This window comes from Eutrema salsugineum, unplaced genomic scaffold, assembly GCF_000478725.1.
Source record: "Eutrema salsugineum unplaced genomic scaffold, Eutsalg1_0 scaffold_10, whole genome shotgun sequence".
Taxonomy (NCBI): domain Eukaryota; kingdom Viridiplantae; phylum Streptophyta; class Magnoliopsida; order Brassicales; family Brassicaceae; genus Eutrema; species Eutrema salsugineum.
The window spans coordinates 1,097,193-1,116,062 of NW_006256908.1; the positions used below are offsets into that span (position 1 = coordinate 1,097,193).

Below are 18,870 nucleotides of genomic sequence, written 5' to 3' on the forward strand. Positions count from 1 at the left end.
CAGAGTAATGAGAGGCAGACTCAGCAAAACCAGCAACAGGCTAAACGAAATAAGCAACAAGCACAGCAAGTTCCTAAGCCACATCCGCAAGCTCAAAGGCAACCTCCACCAGTTTTTGCTGGTGAAAACGACTGAGCTAATGCACATCAATATAGAGCAGGGATCCAAGCACCACCGGTGCAAAACAACAACTTTGAAGTTAAAGCCTCCCTACTCAATATGGTGCAAAACTCCAAAACAACAATATGGTTTCTCTCAAAGTTTTTCTCCACCTCCAGGACGGCTAAGTTGAGAAATCAAATCTCAAGCTTCACACAACATACAAATGAAAGCTTCGGTGAGGCTTGGAAGCGGTTTAGAAGCTCCACTAACAAGTGTCCACACCACGGCTTCTCAGAGGCTTCTTTTCTAAGCACTTTATACTGAGGTGCACTTCCAAAGATAAGGAACCAACTTGATATAGCATCAAATGGGAACTTTCTTCGCAAGGAGATCAACGCAGAAGTGGAGCTTGTGGAGAATGTTGCAGTGTCAAACGATACCTACGGTGAGGATTTCGACAGGGCTAATCGAACTGATGGATCTAGCAAAGAACTGAGAATGGAAAAAGACATCAGGGATCTACAAAACAATCTCGACAAAGTGCTTGTGGCTAAACAAAAGCCAATTCACTTTGTAGGCGAGTTTGATGAGCAAGGGCTGAGCTTTGATAATGTGAATGAGGATGGTCTCACACAAGAAGAGTTCAACTATATTGGTAACCAACAAAGGTATCAGCGGTTCAACAACTATGGAACCAATCAGAACCTCTCTTACCGCAACCCCAATGTGGCACATCCTCAAGATCAGGTGTACCCTGCTCAACAAAACCAACAAAGCTATGCTCCAAAGCCTCAGTTCCAAAGTTCTTTTCAGCCTAAGAAACAGTTTGGTTGGCAACAACAGAGCTATGGACAGCAACAGCAACCGGCTCAGGGAAATAATTACAACAGCCAACCTTAGCAACACAAATATCCACCAGGGTTTAATCCACAACTGATGGGTCAGCAGCGGCAGCAATATGCACCGGTTCAGAGTCAGATGGGACCAGATATGTGGGGGCTTCTACAGCAGTTGCTACAAGGTCAATAAAGGGTCGAGAGTCAGTATGCGTCCATGCAACAAGATATAAGGGAGCTTAAGCAAAATCAAGCTTCCACATCATCAAGAGGCCAGTTTTACCTGGAAAGCCGGAACCAAGTCCCAAAGAATATGTTAATGCCATCACTTTGAGAAGTGGAAAAGAGTTAGAATCACGTGAACCTAAGCAAAAGCTCATTGAGGACAATGAGCAGATCGGTGGGGAGGCAGCCTCAAAGAATGAGCAAGAGGATGAGGTTTTAGAGAAAGAACCGGTTAAAGACAAGGCTAAAGAGGTGGAGAAGGCACCTGAGCTTGAAAAGCCTTATGTTCCAAAACCTCCTTATCAGCCTAAGCTACCTTTTCCAGGGCGATTCAAGAAGCAGATTTTAGACAGAGCAAAGGCAGTGTTTGAAAAGCAATTAGACAATACTCAGATGACTTTGCCGATCATAGATATTTTTCTAGCTATACCACAGCTTGCAAAGTTTCTAAAGGACGTGGTACTTAACAAGACAAAGGGGCTTCAAGGGATGGTCATCTTGAGTCACGAGTGCAGTGCCATTATTCAAAGGAGATCAGTGCCAAGGAAGTTATCAGATCCTGGTAGCTTCACCTTACCATGTGCAATCGGTCCATTGAAGTTTTCAAGCTGTTTATGTGACTTGGGAGCTTCTATGAGCCTAATGCACTACTCAGTTGCTAAAAGACTTGGGTTCAAGAGCTAAAAACCAGCAAGAATCTCTCTTGTACTTGCAAATCGATCAGTAAGGCTACAGATCGTTTTACTTGAAGACCTACCTTTAAGAATCGGTGAGATTGAGATCCCACAGACTTTATAGTCCTAGATATGGACGAAGAGCCTATTGATCCTATCATCTTGGGGAGACCCTTTTTAGCAACAGCAGGAGGGATCATTGGCGTGAGAGGAGGCATGATCGAGCTGCACATTGGTTCTGAGACCATGAAGTTCGATGTGAAGGAAATGATGAAGAAACCGACCATTGGAGGTCAGGTCTTCTACATCAAAACCATGGAGGAGCTAGCTGATGAGCTCCTTGAGGATTTAAACGCAGAAGACCCTTTACAAGTGGTCTTAACAGGAGAACAAAGTGAGCATCGGTACTTGAATGAAGAGAGCGAGGTTTACAAGCGTTTCTTGGATCAGCCGAGGGGACTTGAAGCAGAGATAAGATTTTTGGAGCTCAGACAGAGTGGTCTCGAGGTTTTGGACATCAGAGGGTCCAACAAAGTTGGGGAAACACCTCGGGGTCTCATGGCCGCGGCATCACAAGCCGAGGGCATTGGAAAACCGCGAGAGAAGACCAATGTCGAAGGAGCTGTCAATGAGCAATGAAGCTTTGATGCGGATTGGGATGAGACAAAGGCACCTCTTGTTGAGCTCAAGCCTCTACCAACAGGGCTCAGGTATGCTGTAATCATAAACGATAATCTGATAGCTCATGAAGAACATGCATTGCTTAGCGAGCTTAGGAAGTTCAGGAGAGCTATAGGTTATTCTTTGGCCGATATTAGAGGCTCTCTCCTGAAATTTGCACCCACAGGATCCACCTAGAAGATCATTCTATGTCTTTTATTGAGCATCAAAGACGTCTTAACCCGAACTTTAAGGAGGTGGTTAAGAAGGAGATACTCAAGCTTCTTGAGGCAGGGATCATATACCCATTCTCTGACTCAAGGTGGGTATCTCTTGTCCATGTGGTGCCCAAGAAAGGTGGTGTCACAGTGGTAAAAAATGAGAGGGATGAGTTAATAGCCACAAGAACCATAACCGGTCATCGCATGTGTATTGATTACAGAAAGCTTAACTCTGCATCTAGAAAGGATCATTTCCCATTGCCATTCATAGATCAGATGCTTGAGAGACTAGCTAACCATCCCTACTTCTGTTTTCTTGATGGGTACTCGGGTTTCTTTCAAATACCAATAGATCCCCGAGACCTAGAGAAAACTACATTCACATGCCCCTTCGGCACATATGCATATAGACGCATGCCCTTTGGCCTATGTAATGCTCCTGCAATCTTCCAAAGGTGCATGATGCACATATTTTCTGACCTTATTGAAGAGATGGTGGTGGTCTTTCTGGACGATTTTTCTGTCTATGGCTCCTCCTTTTCGGATTGTCTTTCTAATTTGTCACAGGTCTTGAAAAGTTGTGAGGAGGATAGGCTGGTCTTGAACTTAGAGAAATGCCATTTCATGGTACAGGAGGGCATTGTGTTGGGTCATAAAGTCTCTGAAGCGGGTATAGAGGTCGACAAGGCAAAAGTAGAGGTCATGGTGAATTTGCAGCCTCCGAGTTCATTTAAAGGGATAAGAAGCTTTTTGGGGCACGCCGGCTTCTATAAAAGGTTAATAAAGGTCTTTTCTAAGATAGCTCGGCCACTAACAAGGCTGCTTTGCAAGGAGGTTGAGTTTTTGTTCAATGACGAGTGTATGGAGGCATTTCTAAAGGTCAAAGAGGCCTTTGTTAGTGCATCAATAGTTCAGGCTCCCGATTGGTCTTTGCCATTTGAGGTGATGACAGATGCATCTGACTTTGCCGTGAGAGCAGTTCTAGGCAAGAAGAAAGACAAGAAGCTGCACGTGATCTATTATGCGAGTAGAACCTTGGATTCGACTCAAGAGAAATACACAACAACTGAGAAGGAGATGCTGGCCATTGTGTTTGCATTTGACAATTTCAGGAGTAACCTTGTAGGTTCAAAGGTTGTTGTGCACACAGATCATGCAGATTTGAGGTATCTCATGACTAAAAAGGATGCTAAGCCGAGACTCTTGAGGTGGGTTCTTCTGTTACAAGAATTTGACATGGAGGTGCAAGACAAGAAGGGCATTGAGAATGGATCTGCCGACCATCTCTCACGGTTAATAGATGACTCAAAGGTGCCTCTGGATGATGCTTTACCTGAAGAGCATCTAATGGTGATCAGGTCTTACTTGGAGGTTGAAGAGGCCAATACAATCAGAGAGAGGACCCTCCCATGGTTTGCCGATCTTGTTAACTACCTCTCATGCTGTTTAGAGCCACATGAATTGGATTCTTACCAAAGGAAAAAGTTCTTTAAATATGTGAGGAGGTATCATTGGGATGAGCCATATCTTTATGTGCTCAACAAAGACCATCTTTATAGAAGGTGATTAGCTGAAGAAGATGTCCAGCCTGTGTTACAAGAGTGCCACGGTTCTGCTTATGGTGGGCACTTGGGAGCTTTTAAAACGGTTGATAAAGTGCTACAATTTGGGTTTTGGTGGCCAACGATGTTCAAAGACGCCGAAGCTGTTGTCTCAAGCTGTGAATCGTGTCAAAGGCATGATAATATCTCCAGAAGAAGTGAGATGCCTCAGAATCCGATTTTTGAAGTGGAGTTCTTCGACTGTTGGGGAATAGACTTCATGGGGCCGTTTATCTCTTCACACAGTAACCAATACATTTTGGTGGCCGTAGACTATGTATCTAAATGGGTTGAAGCGATTGCAACTCTAACAAACGACTCAAAGGTGGTGTGTAAGCTCTTCAAAAACATTATCTTCCCACGTTTTGGGTACCAAGAGTTGTAATCAGCGATGGGGGCAGCCACTTTTTCAACAAGACCCTTGAGGGCTTGTTAAAGAAACATGGTGTCAAGCACAAGGCGGCTAGTCCTTATCACTCTCAGACCAGTGGACAGGTTGAGGTCTCAAACCGCCAGATCAAAGCAATACTCGAGAGGACTGTGAACAACTCAAGAAAAGACTGGAGCAAGCAAATTGATGATGTTCTTTGGGCTTAGCGAACTGCTTATAAAACCCCCATAGACACCTTTCCGTTTAACTTGTTGTATGGGAAGAGCTGTCACTTACCGGTTGAGTTGGGTACAAAGCTTTGGGGCAGTCAAGCTGCTGAACTTTGACATCAAGACCGCTCAAGAGAAAAGAGTTATACAGCTTCATGAACTTGAGGAGATACGGTTAGATGCTTTTGAGAGCTCTAAAATCTACAAGGAGAAGACCAAGGTGCTTCTTGACAAGAAGATACACAAGCGAGAATTCAAAGAAGGGGACCGAGTGCTCTTATTCAACTCAAGACTTAAGCTATTCCCTGGGAAGCTAAAGTCTAGGTGGTCCGGACCGTTTAAAGTGCTGGAAGTGAAACCATATGGAGTCGTCGTCTTAGAGGGTAAAGATGGTCATGGGTTTGTTGTGAACGGCCAACGAGTTAAGCACTACCTGGTGTCTGAAACGAAAGAGGAAGCTACCTCAGTTCCTATTCTCGAACCCCAAACAGCCTGAAAAGGTATGAAAAGTCAAACTTAGATACGTTAAACAAAAAGCTTCTGGGAGACACCCCAAGCTTATCCTTGTATATATTTCTTTTAATCGTTCTTTTTACGTTTATATGGAACTTCTTGAAGGTTTTGTTAAGTGATTTCAGGTCTAAGCAGTATTCTAGGTGTGTAACTTGAAATAACAGGTGCAAGAAGGCAATTAAAAGCCACAACCTTGTGTTTTAAGCCAAGATTTCTTATGACCTCGGTGTAAACCCTCAGCATTTTCAAGGCCGAGGTGCGTTTTACCGTGTGAATATTTCAGAACCTCGGCCAAAACTCCTCGCCTTAAAAACATCGGGGCCGTGTGAGAAGGAGAAGAAATGGGCAAAAAGACTAAGTGTGGGGGAAGGTCCCCGGTGTAGACACCTCGGTATAAACACACCGAGGCCCAATGTCCAAAAGAAACGGTCAAAAACTCGATCTGAGGCCGCAACTTGTTTACACCGAGGCCGAGTTGCTTAAACACCCAGTCACCAAGTGTTCTATCCAGAAACAAGAACCCTTGGTATGATGCCCTCGTGGTGGAGCATACCGAGGTGCCTAGTAATGAGTATGAGCAAAAAATAAGAACACTTGGGACACTCAAGTCAAGAGAGAAGGTTTACTAGTCAATGAAAAAGGCTTGAGGGTCACGTTAAATTTCTGTGTTAGCACGAGCTCTAAGCCCTCGGTCTGATGCCCTCGGGGTAGAACACACCGAGGAAGCTTGTGTCAAACCCAGAAAATGAGTCAAGGCCGTACGGCCCTCACCTTATCCACACCGCAGTCATTGATTACTAAGACTTTTCAGCCTTTATAGTGGTATCAATCCCCTATCAATGTAGTATAAGGGGTTATCAAACAAAACTTGTGGAGAGGCACTAATATATGATTTTTATTAACTTAGGTCAAGTTGATCAAGCAAAGGTTTTTGGTGTTTAATCTACTTGAAATTCAAGAAAGAACAGAAATAAAACAAGCAATGAGATTTAAGCTAGGTGAAGATGCAAATAACAACAAGTAACAAAACAAATGATCGTATGATGATAATAGATGATAAAGGCAGAGGCTTTAGACAGGGTAAAAGAGTTGGGTGCTTCCAGGCTAAACTAGCGAGTTAATGAATCAATATTATCAAACAGCTTCATTTAACATGAACTCAAAGATAGGTTAATCCTCTCATGAAGGTAATAAACATCTAAACTGATCCTCTTTCGTACCAAAATCTCTTTTGAAAAGCATGAATCAGTCAGCTTTAAGATCCAGTTCAATAAGTCATTTAAAAAGGACAAACTATCACTCTCATGATGAAAGACTCTTAAACCTCTAACCGATTGCTTCAGACATTTCTACAAACACTTTTGATGCGAGACATGTCTTAGATCTGGACCGCATGTGATGTTCATGGATCCGGCTTAGAGATCTGATCGGTTAGAGAATGAAACATGCAAGACCAGACCCCTAAACTCGCTAATCTATCATGAAAGCACCCTAATCTACCTATCTAAATCCTCTTAAGCGGACTACTCACTAATCATAACAAGCTCACTAAATCCTTTGCAAGACGTGTAACTAGTCATGATTAGAAGCTTTGATGCTGGTGGGTAAAAGAAATGAAAGAGAACAAGATCTTCACGTGAAAACGAGATATCGGATTAGTTTAATCAAGTTTTACAAAAGAGGCAAGTTTTCAAAACTAAAACAGGTAGGAAATAAGATAATATAAAAGGTGATTAGGGTTTTGGTCCTAAATCTATTTATAGTAAAGGATAAGTGTTACGGGTCAGCCCGGAACAAACCGGGTACCTCGGTGTGTGAGAGAGTGAAACCGAGGTCTTGATGTCAAGGGGTGCACGTGAGCAAAGATCAGGATGAAGATCTCATGAAGAACACGTCAAGAACATGTATGAACCCTAGTCTTCAATCCATCTTCACATGCATTCTCATTCTCCGAGTCAGCTTATTCTTGAATCTGGGTTTGTGATAAGGGGCCTCGGCATGCAATGCCGAGGGGCTTGGTAGTCAAGGAATCAAGGCAGATGAAGTCCGACATGCAATGCTGGGGGCTTGAAGCCGAGGTTTACGTCCAACACTTAGTCATTTTCAGCTTCGCTTCTTTAGCATGTATGCCTCGATCTTGATACACCGAGGAGTTAGCACGAGGTCTAGTTCAAAGAGGTTCAAGGGACGATCCTCGACCTAAGCAATATCGAGGTAATGATGCCGAGGCCCGCAGAAACACTTAATGCGTGTCTCAACTCCTTAGGCTCGTACCGATCAACTTGTCTTCCAGTTGCAATAACTTTCAGCACACGACTCCAAATGACTTGAAACCAATTCCAAGATCAATATTACTCATTTAGCTAAACCTTTGGTGAAGAAACCGTCGGAGCTTGGGAAGTGGAAGACTCCCCGGATTGCTCATCTTTACAGCACATCAGATTGGCAGGAAAACAACTTTTAGATCGACATCTATTTCGGAGACGATATATTTCAGGCCACAGCTCCAAATTGGATTAACTCAGGTTTTATGGAAAGAGCACTCAGAGATCGCAAATATTGATGAAGGCTTTGTAAACTGAATCGAGCTGGAAAGGCATCGTCCCACGCCATCTTTGATACTCATCGGATCGGCTCTTGAATGCATGCGAGACAGTTGTGTCTCTCGGTGGTGATATCTCTCTACTCACTGCTCCGAATTCTGTGATTCCAACTGTTCTGGGATCTTGACTTGATTGTCTCCAACTTTGATGAAGACCCCGTTAACTGATTCAGACCAGAAGATTCCCCGGATTTGCAATCTTTGATGCGCGCGGATGAAAATAAATTTTAGCTGAGAAATGCTTCCCGCGGTAAGGAAAATATCCGAGAAACGTGCACCGCGGTAAGCTTTTTAGCCGATAAAATTTCCCGTCTCGGCGTAAAACTTCATTCGATAGAATTTTCACCCGGTACTGATGTTTAGCCGATAAAAACCACCCGATGGCATTTTTAGTCGATAAACTGATCCAGCTGGTACATGCTTTTGCCAAGAAACTCCTTAAAGCGATTTTCACCATTTTAACCCTTTTCTTCACCACTTCAACTCCTGATCACATCTCTTGAATTCCAAATAGCCTCCAAAGCACCTGATAAGGACTCCAAACCATGCAAAACTCTTTGGGACCTAATGCAAACCCTAAAGCCTAATTTGATGCCTAAAGGCCTAAAACGAATGAGAAAACACATGATTTGGACTATAATATACAGCCTAAATGATGCAAATTATAGACATATCAACTCCCCAACACTTTTCCTTTGCTTGTTGTGTTAGCCAAAACTCGCACAACCAAAAATTTATAAGGAAAAACTAAGGGATCCGAAATTTCTAGGGTAATCGCAAGAACAGTAAGATCGAAAGAGGGTTTTTATTGCTGTGAAAGTATTTAGTCTTTTTTTGCTCTCGAGTTGTCAAAAGTTACAGAATGAATTGTATACATCGTCTATTTATACTAATCCTCTGAACCGCCTAGCCGAGAATCTCGGGAGAGATTTTCGGAATATTTCCTTATCGCTTTGTGCGGCCACCGTCATAATACCTCGCCTAGGGTTTCTATGGGCTTTCATCTTCAAAGCCTTGGTTCGGCCCAATTGTGGAAGAAAATGGCTCGACCCATTCTCCTTCTTATACAGCTCGGCCCACTCCCTTTCTCGCACAGCTCGGCCCGTTCGCTCTCTTGCACAGCTCGGCCCATTGAACATCATTCCCGCGGCTCGGCCTACTTGTCCCTCTTCACGGCTCGCCCCTTTTGTAACGTCGACCACGGCTCGGTCCACCTTTCTCGTGTGAGAGCTCGGCCCACAACTGATTTCTCATGCCAACCGGTTTTCTCTGATACTTGATCGTTCTCGAGATGGTTTAACCGCTTGGGGTGGAAACCGACCCCAATACTTGTTCTCAAGCAAAAAGAGCAAACAAGAGAAAGAGGTTGGATGCAACGTGAGTTCATATTCCTTATGGGAGAGAGATCCAATCGCAAAGAGACTCAGATTCAAAGTTGCCAATTCCATGTGCAATGCAAGACTCTACTTTAATTTTCAAAATTCAACAAATGATCTCCACAAACTCTTCTTGTCACACGGCTCTTTAACATTCATTAAGCGTTTTAACAAGTGGATCTAGTGATGCAAATTCAAGCGAGTAGTGTTTGGCTAAGGGTGAGGCTATGAGATGAAGACGATCTCATTCAAATGCAAATGCACAAGCAAGGTTCAAAGTAATCAAGGATCTCTCTATTAACGATCAGAGCTTTGGCAGAATGCTAAAGGTAAAAAGCAATGGACGCATACAAAATCAAGCCTCGGCTCACTTCCGTCACCCAAAGACACTCTACCTCACACACTTTCAGAATGAACCTCATAACACTCTTTACACTCGCTCTCATCTCTCAATAAGGGCTTCTTCTTTTAAAACTTTCGGCTTGGAATCTTCTTTTCACACTTAGCTCATTCTTTTCAACTTTGGACATCTAACCTCTCATTTCTCTCTTTTTAAACACTTGAGCCGTTTTGGCTTCTTTTCTTTTGTTTTCACTCAGAGGCAAGACACTTTCTTTTTAGACACTTAGAGCTTTTCTTTCTTTTCAAAAACTCAAGATCCAAGACCGAATCCTTTTTCTTTCCAAAAACCCTTTCCTCACGCTCTCATTTTGACACACTTTTTCTATCCTCTCAAATATGAATTCTCTCAAAAACCACTCAAGAATGCCTCTTTTTTTCACTCACTCACAACCTAGACCTAATAGTTCCTTGGCATTGGGACTAAACACTCATTCGAGACTTGCTCTTGTCGCTCTAAACCTAAAACGTTCTGCTAAGCTCTAATCCAAGGCGGCCTCACATTTCACACACGAAGTTCATTAGGCTTGAAAGAAGGATTGGTTCAAGGTGAGGCACTGATCCAAAGGTGGAATCAGCTATTTGAGCTAAGGAAAGGAGCGGTAAAACAGGTTCTAGCTCAAATATGTGTAAATGTAATCCACAAAACTCACTCAAACTATGCATCAAGAGATATTTACATGTCATGTTCAAAGGTTATCACTTATTAGAGCCGAGTTCAATTTCAAGTTTGCTTCTCAGATTCAAATCGTTTCAAGTCTAGCATGCAACAAGGAACCAACAGACATGGAAATCAAGTACTCAAAGCGAATGATCTCTCAAGGAAAAACCTATCATTACTCCCATGCATTGATGCAATCCTATATGATGCAACTAGACTCGATCCTAAAATGTGAAATGCAACTAGAATGAACGTTTTTTGTGAAAAATTTCTGATTTTTCATATGCGCTAAGCTACATGAGACTCAAAATGCAAAAGATCAAATAAGAACAAAGAAAACAAGATCATAAGACACAAAGCTCCTCCCCCACACTTAAATAACACAGTCCCCTGTGTTATAAAAGCATGTGAGAGAAGTAAAAAGGAAACAAGAGTAATCCAAGATGATATAGACAGAATACATATTTACAAGGGTTCGAAATCTTTACCTCAGTCTCTGAGGTCGGATTCCACATAGTATGAGGGATTTGACGTTGAACAGGACGGTGTAAACTCTCTCGGTGGGCTGCTTTCTGGTGAATCAGGTTGAAATGCCATGGCCGGATCAATCAAGTCTTATTTTCCTGGTGGAAACTCGGGATTTCGTGCATTTAAGCTTTCACCGACTTCTTCTTGTGTGACCGGTGCTGTCGAGGTTGCCGAGTTCTTGTCAGGTGATGAGGGCGCGGTGAGCTGCTTGACTTTCTTCTTTTGCTGCCTCACACAATCTACCAGCTTGTGAATTGTTTTATTATGCCACTTGCACCACTTTTCGAGACCGTTAACTCTCGAATACAGCTTCCTCGTTTAGTACTCCAGCTCTCCCCAAACATAGGGATCGAAGTGGTATTGGCCGGTTCCCATTCTTCTTTCAGAGACCCTTGGCTCCTCGTTCTCACATCCATCGGCTCTTGCTTCGTTCTTAGGCCTACTGGACTCGGCCTTCTCTTCTTTTATGCTCTTTCGCAGTGGTGGATCGATGAGGGGGTTGTACATCTAATCCTTAAGCAAGTAGAATGATACATTGTGTCTTTCTTGTAACATTGTGAGGGCTCGATTAGGCAAAAGAACTTGGGTGCCATCTCTGTGTAGCAACGTGAAGTTATAAGTCCATCTGTTCCCTACCTTGCCTCCGAAGAAACCACTCTTGCTTAGGTATTGTTCAACAATGAGGCTCGGCTTGGTTTTGGTATCAGGGAATACGAACCCTCGTGCTCTCAGGATCTTTGTCACCACCCAACCGTAGCCTCCTGGTGACCTTCTTCTTTTGATCACACCACACATTGTGTCTCTAAGTGAGAATTTAAATTGCAAAGAACGCGCCTAGAGAAGGCACATGCATTGCTCCTTTAAACTCTTTCTTGTTCTTCGTGCGAGAGATGAGTGGCTTTAGGCCAAGACCTAGCATTTCTAGCTCGTTCAGGTGAATGACCCCAGGATTGTAGGTTGAGAAGAACATGCATGCCAAGACTCGGTTGGCGTATCGAATCGCCGGGTTCCTGATGCAGCTTGTCTTGCCTTTCCTCCCACATACGATCGAAAAGCGATGGTTTCCCATAGAGCATCTATCTCCTCCTTCGGATACACAAATTTTTCCAAGGAGCTTTCATTTCTTACAAAGCCAAAAATCTCAGCTAGCTCCTTGAAACTCACTTTGTAGCTGACCCCATCCATTTCAAACTCTATGTGACCAAAACCTCTTCCATGTAAGCGCTTGGGATCTCTTTTGGGGTACATGAATACCTCCAGGGTGGCTAGGAACTGTTGAGCTATCCCTTAATAAGCAACATCACTCATCTCAAAGAACGACGCCAAACCCATGTTTTGGAAGATGAGAGTAACATCATCAAGTATCTCAAGCTTTCTCAACAACTCCATATCAGGGAACCGACCTTGAGCCACTTTCACCGTGTTGAAATGATCCAAGTATTCCCCAGTGGTTGGAAAATGATCTCCTCCAGGTTTGGATTTTGGTTCTCTCCATGTTCCTTCATCATATTTGGTCTCATGCTCAGGTGCAGGTTCTTTTGCAACCGCGGCCCCTACTTCTTCCTCATCAGATTCCAAGGCCACTTGCCTTCCTTTCCTTTCTGGCTCAGGCACAGGTGCAAGCGTGAGCTAGCTGTTCTTTGCACGCTTTGCAGCTGGCTTGCCTTCGGCTCCTTTGGTGCTTGCGGAGGAATTCTTGCCTGTTCCTCCAGTTCTTGCCGAGGCCATAGCTTTGCCCTTGCTGGCTCTCCTCTGAACTTCTTTTCCTTGGGCTAGAATGTATGTTCTCTCAGTCATCTGCAAGAGAATTCCTCAAAGAAAGAGTGAGAACCTAGTATATCGCTAAGTTCAAGCGCAAAAGAACAAGCAAGAACAGAACCTTCTCTTAAAAAGAATGGTTCAATGGTTTCTCATGCTCAGATTGATCAAAAGACGAGTCAATACAACCACAAATCACAGAGAAAAGCAGGCAGTTCAGCCGAGAAACCCATTTCACCATTAAAGCACAATATCTCATGAATTTTATAAATTCAAGAACAAACGATTGTCAGTGCAAGAACCGGGTTTTCATGTGTTGTCTATCCAGATGGAATTTCTTAAATTTTTCCCGAGGTTTTTAACAGCCTAAAAGATGAGTTCTTAAGAATGCAAATACCTTTGGGAACACAGGATTCAAGCAGGATACACAACACTCTAATGAGTTCAGAACACTTAAAATCGTGCGAGACTAATGAGATATGAGAGAGTTGTATGCGTGAAATGCAGAGAAAAGAGTGAAGAAGGCAAACTCTGCGTTTTGGTGTAGTATGGGAGCGGGTATGGGCTGGGGGTTGCTTTCAAGCTGTCTTTTGGGTAGCAATACTGGTCCCCCCTTTCTCTCCATTTGCAGCCATTGACCGTGCTCAAAATCGTGTTGACCGTGAGTTTAAACCCATTTTGCCATGCAAAGCTCGCAAATGGTCGCGGTGTGGATAAGACGAGGGCCGTACGGTCATGACTCATTTTTCTTGTGTTAACACGAGCGGCCTTGACGTGTTCCACCCCGAGGGCACCAGACCGAGGGCTTAGAGCTCATGCTAACTCATAAATTTTCGTGGCCCTCAAGTCTTCTCCATTGATCGCTTAAACCTTCTTCTTTGACTTAAATGTCCCAAGTGTTCTTGTTTTTATTCTTTCTCGTTACCAGGCACCTCGTCATGCTCCACCACGAGGGCATCATGTCGAGGGCACTTGTTTTAACACAGAACACTTGGTGTTTGGGGAAATAAGTGACTCGGCTTAGGTGTAAACAGGGCGGGGCTGATCTTCAAGGTATCACTATGCAAAGGCCAACTAGTGCAGCGGTTGAGGAGGAATCTGAAGCGCTGCAGAGCTGGATGAGGCTTGCAGATATTGAGGAGAAATACTTAAGCCAAAGATCCAAACTCCATTGGCTTAAGATCGGTGACAAGAGTAACAAAACATTTCATAATGCTGTCAAACTCAGGGAGATGCGTAACAGCATTAGAGAAATTAAGTGTGGGGATGGCTCAGTGGTTGCGGATCAGGTGAATATCAAAAAAGAGGCGGAGAGATATTTTCATGAATTTTTAACAAGGAAACCAGAGGATCTAGAGGACTGGCCGGTTGAGGATCTCCGTGATCTGTTGGGTTTCCAATGTGATGATACGGATAAAGCACTACTAATCAAAGACGTGACCAAAGAAGAGATTCAGAAAGTAATTTTCTCTATGCCAAGGAATAAAGCACCAGGTCCTGATGGGTTTACTAGTGAATTCTACAGGGACTCATGGACTATTGTTGGTGATGACGTAACTACAGCAATTCAATCTTTTTCCAGAAAGGATTTTTGCCTAAAGGTGTCAACTCTACCATCCTTGCTCTTATTCCAAAGAAGCAAGAGGCTCATGAAATGAAAGATTACCGCCCCATATCCTGCTGTAATGTGTTATACAAAGTGATATCTAAGATTCTTGCAAACAGGCTCAAAGGAATTCTCCCCAAATTCATCGGCCTCAATCAGTCTGCTTTCGTCAAAGACCGGCTCTTGATCGAGAATGTTTTACTAGCCACAGATCTAGTAAAGGACTATCACACAGACACAATTTCCCCTCGCTGTGCAATGAAAATAGATATATCCAAAGCATTCGATTCTGTCCAATGGGATTTCTTGGGAAACATACTGACTGCGATTGATCTGCCCTCTCAGTTCATACATTGGATTAGACTGTGTATCTCCACAGCCTCTTTTTCGGTGCAGGTGAATGGTGAGCTTGCCGGTTACTTTGGTAGTGCAAGAGGTCTTAGACAGGGCTGCTCTCTCTCTCCCTATCTATTTGTTATTTGTATAAATGTGTTGTCCAAATCTCTGGACAAAGCTGCGAGGGATCGCATCGTCGACTACCATCCCAACTGTTCAAAGTTGAAGTTAACGCATATGTGCTTTGCAGGCGACTTGATGGTGTTTGTGAAGGGGGAAAAACGATCAATAGAAGGAGTATTAAAGGTTTTTGAGGAATTCGCTACTAAGTCCGGACTTCGTATCAGTTTGGAGAAATCAATTCTGTTTATGGCGGGTACTTCTGACTCGGTTAAAGCTGATATTTTGTTAGAATTCCCTTTTGCTGAAGGAGAGTTACCGGTAAGATACTTAGGTTTACCGTTATTGACGAAACGTATGACCGCTATGGATTACTTGCCACTGATTGAGAATGTGCGCAATAGAATCAGCAAATGGACAGTTCGAGCCCTTTCTTTCGCAGGCAGGCTCCAGCTTGTGAGATCGGTGATTTTTAGTGTTACAAATTTCTGGATCGCAGCTTTTAGATTACCTAAAGCGTGCATTCAAGAAATTGATAAGCTTTGTTCAGCTTTTTTATGGTCGGGACCATCTCTAAATCCCAGAAAGGCAAAGGTAGCATGGAAAGACGTTTGCTTACCTAAAGAAGAAGGAGGCCTGGGCCTACGTTCAATTGAAGAAGCAAATAAAGCATGTTGTCTAAAGCTGATCTGGAAACTTATCTCCTCAAAGAATTCGTTATGGGTAAATTAGGTTACCGAGTATCTTATTCGCCGTGGCTCCTTTTGGGCGGTACAGAGAAGCACCAACTCTGGTTCATGGATGTGGAGGAAACTCCTGAAGTATAGAGACTTGGCGAAACAATTTTACATGGTGGAAGTTAAAGGAGGAAACAACACATCCTTCTGGTTCGATCACTGGAGTGATTTGGGTTGCCTCTTTGACAGAGTCGGGGATCGAGGGCCGATTCAGCTTGGTATCAATCGTCTGGCAACAGTTGGTGAGGTGCTAGATCGACATCGACGGAGAAGACATCGGCAAACCATCTACACGGACATTGAGTATGAGATTCTCAAAATCAGACAACAGCGAGAGGAAGGAGTTGATGATGTAGTGAAATGGAAAAGCCATTCAGGACAGTGGCAACCGAAATTTGTTTCTAGAGATACATGGGATCACATCAGAATAGTTAGACCAAAGGTGAATTGGTACAGAGGTGTGTGGTTCTCCCAGGCCACTCCAAAATACTCATTCATGGTATGGTTAGCTGCACAAAACCGGTTGGCGACAGGTGACAGGATTCAACGCTGGAATACGAATGCTGATACAGCTTGCGTCTTCTGCAAGGATCCTATGGAGACAAGAGAGCACCTGTTTTTCTCTTGTTCCTTCTCGAAGGCAATCTGGGAGCACTTGGTCAAGGGACTTTTACGACAACAGTTCGAGTGGGACTGGGAACGATGTTTGGCACAGATCACTCAAGCTCCTAAATCCACTACAACGTTCCTACTCAGATACACTTTCCAGGCTACCGTATACTCAATCTGGCGGGAGCGAAACAATTGGAAACATGGAGAGAAGGCTTCGACGGTTTTCAGGATGGTGAGGATGATTGACAAATTGGTTAAAAATCAGATTTGCTCAATCCGTAACAATGGTGTGAGGATGTACGAGGATGGCTTAGAGATCTGGTTTGCCTCAAGATAAGAGCAAAGTAGTTTTCCCTTTGAAATGTAATAGCAAAGCTAAGCAAAGTTTGTAAAACGTTATTTTTTCTTTTGAGTATAATTTAACATTAGATTCAAAAAAAAAAAAAAAAAACAGGTCGCGGCCTCAGATCGAGGTTTTTAACTGTTTCTTGGAACATTGACCCTCGGTGTGTTTATACCGAGGTGTTTACACCAGGGTTCTTCCCCCCACACTTAGTCATTTCAGGATCTCCTTCTTTTCACCACACGGCCCCGGTGTTAACAAGGCGAGGAGTTTAACCGAGGTTCTCAAATGTCCTCTCGGTAAAAGGTGACCAAGGCATGATTATGCCGAGGGTCGATACCGAGGCTATGAAAACTCTTGTCTTAAAACACAAAGCTGTGTCTCTTACAAGCCTTCTTGCAACTCTTTCTGTCAAGATTCACACTTGGAACGCTGCCTAGACATGGAACACTTAGCAAACCCTTCAAAAAGCTTCAAATAAAAAGAAAAAGAAATATCAAAACAAGCATAAGTTTGGGGTGTCTCCCAAGAGCACTTTGTTTAACGTCTCTAAGTTTGACTTTACTTACCTTTTCAGGCAGTTTCGGGTTCAAGAAGAGGGACTGAGGTAGCTCCCTCTCTTGTTTCAGACACAAGATATTGCTTGATCCTTTGACCTTTCACAACAAAACCTTGCCCATCTTTTCCCTCTAAAACAACGGCTCCATACGGTCTCACTTCAAGAAATCTAAACGGTCCAGACCACCTAGACCTTAGCTTCCCAGGGAATAGCTTAAGTCTTGAGTTAAACAACAGCACTTGGTCCCCTTCTTTGAACTCCCGCTTGTGTATCTTCTTGTCATGAAGCGCCTTTGTCTTTTCCTTGTAGATTTTAGAGCTCTCAAAGGCGTCCAACCGAATTTCCTCAAGTTCATGAAGCTGTAGAACCCTCTTCTCCTGAGCCGTCTTGATGTCAAAGTTCAACAGATTTACTGCCCACAAGGCCTTGTACTCCAACTAAACCGGTAAATGACAGCTTTTCCCATATAGCAAATTAAAAGGTGAGGTGCCGATGGGGGTCTTGTAAGCGGTTCTGTAAGCCCACAAAGCATCATCAAGTTTCTAGCTCCAATCTTTTCTAGATGAGCTCACAGTTCTCTCCAAAATTTCTTTGATCTGACGGTTTGAGACCTCCACTTGACCGCTTGTTTGTGGGTGATAGGGGCTAGCCACCTTGTGCTTCACTAACAGACTCTCAAGAGTCTTATGAAATGAGAATTCAAGTTCATGCTCAATTATGCAATGCAAAGCCATACTCAGATATATATCAACACAACAAGGAATCTCCACAAGTTCTTCTCTCTCTCAACTCTTTCACATTCATTAAGCTTTTATCAGGTGAATCTAATGATGCAATGTTTAAACAAACTGGCTTGGCTAGGGAGAGGCTATGAGATTAAAATGATCTCATCAGTGTTCAAGCGGGTTTGATGCAGCAAAGGGATCTCTCTATGAATGATCAAACTTAGGCAGAATGCTAAAGGTAAAAAGCAACCTATGCATAAAAGGGCAAAGACTCATCACACCCCACACTCTACTCAAAGCTTTCTCACTTGCTCACTCTCTCAAGAACCTCACTTTTCACACTTATTTTCCTCTCACTAGGGGACTTACTTTTCATTTTCACTCTCAAGTCTTGGAGTTCAAACTTTACACAGCTCTTTTTCTTTTGCAACCTCTAGCCTATTTTCCTTTCTTTTCAAAAAATTTGAGCTCTTTGGCTTCTTTTCTTTTCCTTTTACTTAGAGGCTAGACTCTTTCTTTTCAAGACACCAGAGCTCACTTTCTTTAACTCAAAACTCCAAGACTGATTTCTTTTCTTTTTCTATCCCCTAGTTCTCACCATTCTCCTTTTATTTCCACTCATCTCTCCTTTTTCCACTCACCAGCAAGTATTCCCCCACACTTAGTTCTGACCAACTCTCTCAGCTCCTTGATGATGGAACTTAACACTCAATGAGACTTGCCCTTGTCGCTCTAAACCTAACACTTTCTGCTAAGTTTGATCCAAGGTGGCCTTTCAATCACACACAAACTTTTGGCTTGAAAGAAGGATGGGTTCAGGGTGAGAAAAACTGATCCAGTATGCAGATTCAGCTATTTGAGCTAAGGAAGAGGATGGTAAAAACGGGATTCTAGCTCAAATATGTATATTGGTATCCACAAGCTTATTCAAACAATGCACCAAATGATAATTTCAAGTCAAGTTCAGGGTTTTCACTTATTAGAGTTGAGTTTAATTCAAACTTGCTTCTCAGATTCAAATCACTTCAAGCCTTGCAAGCATAGAAATCATTTCACAAGCATATTTGGTCCAAATT

At 43.2% G+C, this 18,870-nt stretch overlaps 1 non-coding gene across 1 annotated transcript; it reads right to left on the reverse strand.

The window, feature by feature from the left end:
• Window positions 1–285: 285 nt before the first annotated feature.
• LOC112081723 lies at window positions 286–392 on the reverse strand. Its single transcript, XR_002896645.1, has one exon. It is a non-coding gene; the product is annotated as a small nucleolar RNA R71 (small nucleolar RNA).
• Between the last annotated feature and the right edge of the window lie 18,478 nt (window positions 393–18,870).